The following is an 11,054-nucleotide window of genomic DNA, read 5'->3' on the forward strand; positions in this document are numbered from 1 at the left end:
TACACCTGACAGTTCACACAAACTGTGCAGGTTCAGAGATTGTTTTGAAGACATTCTCTGTGCGGCAGTGATCCCTGCATACAGCGAAGCCACCAAAAGAAGATTTTGTATCTTATCTGTATGCTGCATATACATGGGATACATCACAAACCATAATAAAGCACAGATAACACGGCATAAATAAAAGAGGGATTCATGTTCACCATTGTCATTTTCCTTGCATAGTTAAGTCACTGGCCAAGCTATACTTACCCAGGCGCAAGACAAACTGTTAAGTTCTAGTTGCACTTCAAGAATGTGTGGCTGGTCGACTGAGCTTGCTGAAAAGTTTTGATGTCAGCAAAAAGCCTGATTCAAAATGCACGATTCAGGCGAGAAGAATCCTCTCTGTATTCTTCACATATAACGGTAATGACGGTGAATCATACCCACCACGAGAGAAAACACACACACACACACACACACACACACACACACACACACACACACACACACACACACACACACACACACACAGAGAGAGAGAGAGAAATATGACAAAGTGAGAACTACATAGTTAAGCAGGAAACCAACTGTTCAGACGCCCATGAAAACGTAACGGAGAAAAAACATAAATCAAAAGGCCTTAGAGGAGTAGACGTAATATCCGAATGCAGTCACCATATCCAGACAGCTCCTGAAGAACACTCTCGTGGGCTCTGACCTATTCCACCATCCAGGAAACCACTGGCTTCTGTGAGACCTATCTTCAGTAGGTCCGGTGATGGCAAGGGTGCAAGAAACAAAATACAAGAATACTTTATTATCTGTAATTCAACCAAGACTGCCCTTACATCCACACAGCGACAAGTAAGCCCCATCACAGCCTAACATTAAAGTTGATATCTCTGAGAGGCAGTCAGTTTCAATGAGGTTCCAACAAGAGCACTGTGCATGTGGTATATAATTGAGATAAACAGCACACCTGAATCTTACAGAATATGAAATACTCGGTTGGTGGTCATTTAATAAACGGAGACATGAATATTAAAGAAAACAAGAGCAGGCAATTGATTGATTCTTTGATCTTGCAGAACTTGACAAAGTTGAAAAAGCCTTGAGACAAAAAAGAAAAAGAATCATATGTGTTCTTTCCGTTTGCAAATGCCTGCCTCCATGCTTGGTCTGCACGTGTTGTCAGCTGCATTGGAAACATATCGGGCCTGTTGATTTTAAAGGTTTGTGTTCTAAACCATATTTTACTGATTGGAGTAATATGTGCGGCTGCTTCGTTTGAGATGGGATTTTTGGGATCAACATATATGTATGTAAGTTAAGTATGTAAGGCCCAACACTCGGCTTATATCACAAATTGACATTTGGGCCAACAGCAAAGTGAGAGCTGTATTATCAATGGTTTCTCCAGTCAATGGGAGATCATTTACAGTTTAGTCTTTTGTTAAAGATTATGACTCAAACTAGGAGGCAAAATTGCACTGGCTCCTAGTGCTGCAGCCTTGTGGGCTGGTTGGCCTTTGGGAACCATCCCAACGCCAACTGTCCTAAAACCCTCTTGGCCGAGAGAGTGGGGATGTAACTTGGGCAAGACACTTGGGCAAGACACTCTCCACTATAATCAAATTCTAGCCCAAATAGTCGGAACAGCAGTTACCTCCTCTGCTGTTCTGATGGTCATAGTCGGACACGACTGACTATCATATATATGTATGTATGTATGTCTGATTGCAGATACCGAACAGCGGACCCTTCACGATGCTGTGCGCCCCTACCAGTCCTGATGGCTATGCCGTTCCCTACCAGCTGTTCTCCAACTCCATTGCCGCTGTTATTTCTTCCTTCCGTGACTGTACAGAGACAGACGCACGCGGGTTCTGGGAAAATCTGCGAACCTGCCTCCTTGAGATGCGTGACTTATGCATGAAGCTTCATGTCCGTGTCCAGTAGGTATTATAGCTATGTTTTTCGTTTTCGCTTTTGTGCAAAATGTCAAATCGTCAAAGCTTTGTGATGACTGATTGACCATTGTATTTCTTCTAAAAGTTTGAATATTTCTATATCGGGTGCTGGATGTTGGCTGATGAATAGCAAATTGCGTCACTTTCGTTTCTTTTGTCAAACTCTGCTTGAATCTGTGATGATGACAATCGTCATTTTTGCTCCTTTTGCTAGTTTGCTTGAACTTGTAACAATCAAGATCGTCAGTTTTGTTTCCTTTGATATGTTTACTTGTATCTGTGATAATGACAATCGTCAGTTTCATTTATTTTGCCTAGTTTCGCTTGAATCTATGAAAATGACAATCGTCAGTTTCATTTATTTTGTCAAGTTTTGCTTGAATCTGTAACAATGACATATGTCAGATTTATTCATTTGTTCGATCGCGTCATAAGTTTTGTTGCTCACGTGTTGCTATTCATTGCCGGGAAATTGTGTATGATTTGAGAAATAAACGTTTATCTTATTGTTTGGTTCCAAATTAATTGAAAGCGCTGACTTTATTCATTTTAACAGAAAAGCTATATTTTTTCTGACATCCACAGCTAGTGGTGTTTATCTCCCCCTTTCTTTAGTTCGCTTTCTTTACGTATCACCACTTTCATCCTTTTCACGGATCATATTCAACATCACTCAATAATTAATTAAGATTCTGATGTAAGAAAAAAACAAAACAAAAACATCATTGTACCTTTTCAACACAATTTTGGTTCCCCAAACCTGTCCATGAAAACCTGCAACAGTTCCACTATCCCCCTCCCCTCTGACAAGGGATATACATACGAGTAGGAAGCGAGGATTTTGGGCTGGAGCCACGTTAGGGCCAAACTTTCCTCTCCATGCTGGACTCTGAGTGGTAGTTCACGTGCTGGTCTTCAGGAGGAGACGATAAACCGAGGTGCTGTGATCGGCGTCCACTTCCTTGGTGGAATTCTGTGAACAAAATCACTTTGAGCAGGAAACAGGTATGCACGCAGACAGGAAAAGAACAACAAGACGGAAACTTTTGTGACGAGAAATTTATCTACTGCACTCCATCCCAATGCAAGACAAGACAAGACACCACACAGGACGATACGACACAATACGATACGATAATGCAACACGAAGCAATACGCTACATCCTACAGTGATACCGTCTTCTGCCTCTAAGCCAAGATGAGCATTTCAGAATAAATACGACAGAGTTGTTGCTGTGTATGGACAGATTAAAAGCAATGAAAACAAGGAAATGTAGATCTAATTACAAATTAAATTTTCCTATTATCACAACGAATTAGTAGATCAAAGAGTGGCAGCTTACGGTGATCACGACAATTTCTCCAGGTCACTTTAGTTCTCAAAGAAATGTTAGTACTGTCCGAGCAACATTTCTTCAAATACATGTAGTTTTACAAGAGCAAGCACGAGCGATACAGACTGTTTCTTCGACTTTATGACCCTAGGAGAACATCAAGGTTTAAGTGATTTTGGAACAAATTCAAAAGGTATTCAAACTGCGGGTATTCATTTGTCCTAAATGTGTCACACCAGCGGAATGTGAGAGTTCGCAATGTACAGTTCGCAATATACAGACATACAGAGAGACCCGCGGGAGGACATCTTCCTTTCTTGCAATGCCGGTTTTGCAAGCAGTAGTGAGAACCACAGACATTGATCAGAGCGACCGAAAACAACATAAACTATCGTTCTTCCTCTTCCTCTGTCCCTGTCTTTACCTGCCTCCCCTCTGTGCGTTTACTCACCCTTCACTGTTACCCATCTGTCCCTCTTTCTATCGCTCCATCTTTTACACACACACACGCACACACACACACACACAACACAATCACGCACGCACGCACGTTCGCGAGCGCGGTTGACAAAATTGTTCTAATATTCCTAAAGCGAAATTCTTTCTGTCAGAACAACTGTTTTAATCTTTTCTATGGGGAAAAGGGAGGTCAGCAAATATTTATCACACTGTCATCTGACCATTTCTTGCCATGGATTTTTGTATGTGCTCATGCGAGACAGGCACAACTTTACCTTGACACCATTGCTTAAAATGGTAAGGAAATATTGAAGAGTTATAAAGCTTTTTTTAATACGGTATTCGGACGTGCACTGTCTTTGTTCTGCCAGGGATGAAAGCGTTAGTAACAGCGCATCAAAAATAACAATTTATGGAATGAGGACACTGCAAGAAAGAAAATGCCTGAGAGAGAGAGAGAGAGAGAGAGAGAGAGAGAGAGAGAGAGAGGGGTGTCAATGTCAGCCCTCACTTCAGTTAGACAATGGCACAGCTGTACATGTAATTACATTTATGGGCATTACAGTAGGGATGACAAAGAAGCAATATAGCCGTTCCCAAACGGCAAGCATTTGCAAAGCATCTGACACGTGAAAACGAAATGGCAAACCATGGACAGGGAAAACGGTATGACAGTTGATGTCTTCTAAAGTATTAAGCTGAGTCACCGACATCTAAAGCAAACGGATTTTGTGTGTTTGTGTGTGTGTGTGTGTGTGTGTGTGTGTGGTGGGGGTGGGGGGGTACATGGGGAAGGGTGTTGTGTGTGCCTGTATGTGGGTGTGGGTGCTCTCATTCAGCTCCATCTGTCTGAAACAGTTTACCTCACGAACTTCGCCAGTCTCCCTCATTTCAATATTTTAAAACTGGTCTGAAAATACATCTTTTGAAAACGCCTATGCTTCAGACCTTCGTTGCCCATACCTTTCCAAAGACATTCAGTTATAAGCCATGTAAACTCTGTGTGTGTGTGTGTGTGTGTGTGTGTGTGTGTGTGTGTGTGCGTGCGTGCGTGCGTGCGTACGTGCGCGCGTGTGTGTGTGAGCTCCCTTTGGGAGGAAAGCGCTCAACAAGTATCCATTACTGTCACGTGTGCTACAGCGGACGTGCACCCTCCCCACAGTACCCTGCCACAGACGCCATAACACAAACAAGCCCACACAGACATTTTTTATAATGTATTTAACATGTGTATGTAGTATGTCTGGAAAAAAAACAGACGCAAAAAAGCAACATAAAAAAAAAGAAAAAAAAGCCCAATAACAGAAGTTTGCCTTAGCCTTCCCACAAAGTAGGCATACACACAAGTACACCGATAAGTGTGGCCGCAGTCATTTACTAATATATCATGTTAAATTCACTCGCAGATATGGGATCTCAACCACGTTCCCACCAATATCAAATTTTGAAAGTTATTTTTCCCATCCCAACTTTCTCTCTCTCATTCTCTCTCCGCAGGTATTAGAATGTTTTTAACTCGTCTGAGATTAGGCGTATCAGCCTATCACCATTAAAGACACATAAACTACGTTTCACAGACAATGCTTGTAAAAGAAAATCTGATTGTCCATTTTGCAGATATCACAGTGAAACAGACGTTCATTTTATTTTGTATTGTCCAAAATACTATGACCTTAGGGAATTGTACATTGCAAGGAAGTATTTCAATCGTCCCTTCAACTTCAAACTATTGCTATTACTTGCTAACAAAAACAAAACTGTTCAAACACGTTTCGCCACTTATATTTATAAAGCTTTCCAAATCAGAAATATGTAAAATATCAATCACAGCTGTGTAATTTCATGCCTCACCTCTGAATGTGTCGACCACAGGAGATATGGGTCGAAGGCCTAATCAATGAATATGTCAATACTCGCGACTCTCCGCAGGTAAATATAACTAGAGCACAAATGTCAGGAACAAAAAATTGTCCAGGAGTCCTTGAACACCCCCTCCTCTCCAGATTTGTCTTTCTTTTTGTTTCTTAACAACTGAGTGTTAAACACACGAAGGTGGAGCCCTTGCTGACGCTGGCGGACTGAACACTGGCCCTCAGAGTCGATGACAGCAGCGACCTCAGCAGACCCATCGCTGGTACCAGAGGCGGTTGGTCTAGAGCTACGTGAACTGAGACCGGCGGAAGCCCCAACACCATGGATACGAACACAGGACAGAGCCTCCGGTCAGACGAATGTCCAGGAAAGCTCTGATCGAACGACAGAAAATGCACCCACTGGCCTCGCACAGTGTGCTGTTTACGAACCAAAGGTGCATACATACAAAACGAGGAAACACCGAATACCAATAGACCACACCCTACAGTGGGAAACCGAACCAAATCAGCAGAACCCAAGCGCCGTTTCCAGTCATGCCCTTCTCCAAGGACTCTCTCTCTCCGAGATCAGTTAGACCTTCGTCATTATCCAAACACGTCACACACCCAAAACTTAAAAGAAAAACGTTACACATAAATCGTGTCATACAAAACATTGTTACACAACCATGGCATGTATGGAAAACCTGTTCAAAGATTTAAGAAAGAAGAACGACAGTAGAAAGAGAATGTCATGAGCTGTGACAATGCCCCAATCATAATTTCAAAAATTTAATTCGTAACACCAAATAGCTCATCACTGGAAGTGATCCCAGCGGCCACCCACGAGCCTCTGTCTGCCGAGCGAAAAGGAAAAGGGGACGATACGGATTCGAACCCCCATCTAACAAAATGAATAAACAAAAACACTGCAACCACTAGGTCATCCGTGATATTTTTTCTATTATCATTATCACATCAGAATATCAGAACAGTACAAACAGGTCACAGATGTCAAGGTAACTTTATATTTCACGTTGTAAATCAGCAGCCAATGAACCGCCACACATCTGTTGCAATTATGTGTACACTGTAAGATTGTATACGCTGTGAGTAAGTCTCTTGCTATGGCTTAAAGCGAAAAAAAAGCCCAGAAAGCATAATTTGATGGCTGGAATTCATGCAGTTATTTCATTTTCGCCATTGCATTAATTTTCTGTCCTAATCCCGCTTCCCCCATGCCCCCCACCCCTCTCAACCTCACCCTTCCAATATTATGCTTTTCTTTCTCCAATCGCTGACACTCTTCCGCTACTCTATCTTTTTCACATTCTGTTCTCTCTCTTTCTCCATCTCTCTCTCTCTTCCTTCCTCAGCCCTCCCCCTCCACATTAGCCGCCCCCTTTTCAGTTGAATAATGCTTCCCCTGATATTGCTAAAGATAAAAAGATCATGATAGAAGTGATAATAATAATAATAACATGATTCATTTTCAGTCTAATATCATCATCTTAGATGAACAGACTATGAATAAATGAACGTAATGTGTGGAGACCATAGTAAAATGACAGAAGAGAAACGTGGAACCAGGCTCGCTGATGGTTTTCTGCTATAAGATAAACATTTACAACAGAAGCAGTGTATTATTTTGATAGTGCTGACATCGAAGGGCGTGGGAGAAGAATCAAGTATTTTAAAAAATCAATGTGAAAAGATCTTACAACCTGTAAACGTGTTCGTACCACAGGTCCATTCATTTATTCAAAATAAATTTATTTTCCCTTCCAGCGTGTACTCGTGTTAGTTTTACAGAGACATATTCTCAATACACATGTCAATGCTGACATCCTTCTGGTATCCTTGAGGAAGTAAGGCAATCACAAAGAGCCCAGAAATAGGTCTCACTTATCAATCAACTGTTGTTAATCGATGACTTGTCGCCTACGCCAAAGTGTTGTCTGTAGATGACAAATGAGCGTACCGACAACAAATCAGCAGATACCGTGGTAAACGCCAATGTGTACTGCCATGTGTTAATGAAAAAGGAGAGAGAGATATAGAGGGAGAGGCAGAGAGAGAGAGAGCTGGAGATAATGGTGTGCATGCACATTTGTGTGTGTGTGTGTGTGTGTGTGTGTGTGTGTGTGTGTGTGTGTGTGTGTGAACGAAACGCCACAGACAGAAAAGATAATCGTTTTGACAGCCATTGTTGTAACAGATTGCTTTGTGACTGTCAGCTGGACTTATATGAGTGAATGTCACAACAGCTGTTGGGCGATACCCGACCAGGTAGGTGGCTGCTCTTTCCCGAATTATCTCATTACGCTTTTAATCTGTTGGTCTTTGTTTCTTTCTTTCATGTGGACTGAAACAAACAAAGTCTTTGCATGTTGCATTTTTCCTGTTCTTCTTGTTCTTGTTCTTCTTCTTGTTCTTGTTCTTCTACCTTCGTGGGCTGCAACTACCACGTTCACTCGTCTGTACAAGTGGGATTTTACGTGCATGACGGTTTTCACCTTTCCATGTAGTCGAGTTGTATTCAGTCAGTTCCTTTCCTTTTCAGATACCACTCTGACTCGCTGTGTTCGTGCCGTTAACCAGGAAGATCACAGCAGTGATGATCCGAAAACTCAGTTCCCACGCCTTTCCTCTGGTCACGGCTTTGTCGCTGCAGAACAAGGCCTGGACCCGCGTCGCTCCGCGCACGCCTCTTCGCCTCTACGGCACTGCACCGCTTTCCTTCACTTTCAGAAAACTGCTGCTGCAACACAGGGGACCCCGTCAGAGTCCTTCACCACTGTGGATGCTGCCGCTTCACAGCGTGTCGTGTGAACTGAACTGGAAGGCGAACTACAGCGACAACAGTGCCAAAAGGGATTCAAGTGGTTATGGTGCTTCAGTGCAGGCAAGAAGCACATTGTAAATTACAGTGTTTCACTCCATGCAGACAATGACAATGGATATAAGTTATGATGTTAGATATACTTATGTGCAGACAAAGAACCATGGCCTTAAAGTTTTAGGGTGAACGCATACACCCATACGCACTAACACACGCATGCACGCACACGCACACGCACACACACACTTTTGTGCGCATGCGCGACCACACACACACACGCGTGAGCGCGCGCGCAAACACACACACACGCACGCGCACACACACACAGTAAGTCATGTTTATCATGCGTTGATAAGAAACTTTCACTTCACTGATTACAATTCCGTCTTTCGTTCCCTATTTCACACTGTTTCTCATCAGCAAAGTCATACAGAAGAAAAAACATCAAAGATAGCATCATAGGGATTTTTCCACCCCAAAATCTTTCATCCATATAGGCCTTCAGAAGAAATGCTAGCACTTTGTATCATGTAATGATTATTATTATGTATACATACGTGTGTGTGTGTGTGTGTGTGTGTGTGTGTGTGTTGACAGAGGTACTTCATATCAGTATGTATGCAAAGTGTTACAAAACAAAACAAATCAATGCATTTAGCAGGTGCGCAAGTACGGTTGTGTAAAAATGGTTGGTGAATAATTCAGTAGTTTTGACTGGTATGCTGGTTGGTTATTTAGTCGTCTAAACGCAGGCGGCTGTGGGGTGATGGGTCGTCCGCCGTAGACTGGGGCAGACGCGGCGCCCGTATCCTTCCACAGTGTCAGAGCAGCCCTTTTTAGGGACAGCACTGCTCTCCCCACATGGGGAAGGGGAGATAAAAGGATCCCTAAACAAAGCCTGCCTCACCTAGTACCTAGTAGGAAACCGCACCAACTTGGACATCCAACACTAGCGGTCGAAAACAACAGAAGAAAAGAATCAGGAGTCATGCCCTGACTCTGGGTGTTTGGAATGTTCGCACCCTCTTAGACAGAGACGACAGACCAGAAAGACGCACAGCGCTCATTGCTAGAATGCTTGATCGCTACCAGGTGGACATAGCAGCCCTGAGCGAAACCAGGTTTGCGGGTGAAACCCGGCTGGAGGAAGCTGGAGGGGGCTACACCTTCCACTGCATTGGGAAGCCAGATGGCACCCCAAGAACCTCAGGCGTGGGCTTTGCCATACGAACCAAACTTGCACGACATCCTGACAGCCTTCTATATGGGATGAACGACAGGCTGATGACCCTGCGTCTGAAGCTGTCCAAGGATCGCTTCTCCACAGTCATCATCTGCTATGCCCCGACGATGACCAACCCTGATGACATCAAAGAAGCTTTCTACGAGGAGCTCAGCCGCACCATTTCAGCGGTAGACAGAAAGGACAGGCTGATCATCCTTGGGGATTTCAATGCCCGCGTCAGCGTGGACTTCTCCTCGTGGCCAAAAGTCCTAGGACAGCATGGTACTGGCAAGTGCAACTCCAACGGACTGCTTTTGCTCTCGCTCTGCGCGCAGCATGGACTGACCATCACCAACACCCTCTTCCAACAAGCAGACAAGTACAAGAACACATGGATGCACCCCCGCTCCAAGCAATGGCACATGCTGGACTATGTGGTTGTCTGGCAGAGGAACAGAGGTGATGTTTCCATTACACGCTGCATGAGAGGAGCAGTCTGTTGGTCGGACCATCGCCTGGTATGCAGCAAGATAAACATCAGACTTGCACGCAAGCTGCAACCAGCCAGGCAGAAACCCCCTAGGAAGTTGAACATCCACCGCCTCCCTATCACCAAGGACGTGCTGCAGCAGCAAATCCAAGCAGTTCTCCAAGAAATTCCTGCACTGACTGATGTAGAAGAAGTATGGAGCACCTTTAGAGATGCTGTGTACACAGCAGCAGCTGACACACTCGGCTTTGTACAGAGGAGCCACAAAGACTGGTTTGACGAGAACGACTCTGGAATCTCCAAGCTCCTGAACACACTGCATATACGGCATCAGGATCACATTTCCGATAAAGACTGCCAGAGGAAGGAGAACCAGTTCTTGCAAACCAAGCAACTCATACAGAAGAGGCTGCGTGAGATGAAGAACACCTGGTGGGAGAGAAAGTCTGAAAAGCTTCAGTCCGCTGCTGATGCTCACGACATGAAGACCTTTCATGATGGTCTCCGAGCTGTGTATGGGCCCGAGCCTTAGACCAAACCACCCTCCTGACAGACAAAAAAAACATGCTTGCCTGCTGGGCAGATCACTTCAACACCCTCCTCAACAAGGATTTGGTCGTATCTGACGAGGTAATTGCAGCCCTCCCACAGCTACCAGTTAATGACTCACTAGCTGCCTCTCCCACCAAGGCCGAGACCCAGAAGGCCCTGAAGCTGACAACGTCAGGAAAAGCACCAGGAACGGATGGAATCCAGGCTGACATCTACAAGTATGGAGGTGAGGTGCTGACAGACAAGCTGACCACCCTGTTTCAGTCTATCTGGGAGAGAGGGGAGGTCCCCCAGGATTTCAAAGATGCTTCAATTGTCCACATTTACAGACAGAAGAGAGACAA

The sequence above is a fragment of the Babylonia areolata genome, chromosome 1 (genome assembly GCF_041734735.1).
Source record: "Babylonia areolata isolate BAREFJ2019XMU chromosome 1, ASM4173473v1, whole genome shotgun sequence".
In the NCBI taxonomy this organism is placed as follows: domain Eukaryota; kingdom Metazoa; phylum Mollusca; class Gastropoda; order Neogastropoda; family Buccinidae; genus Babylonia; species Babylonia areolata.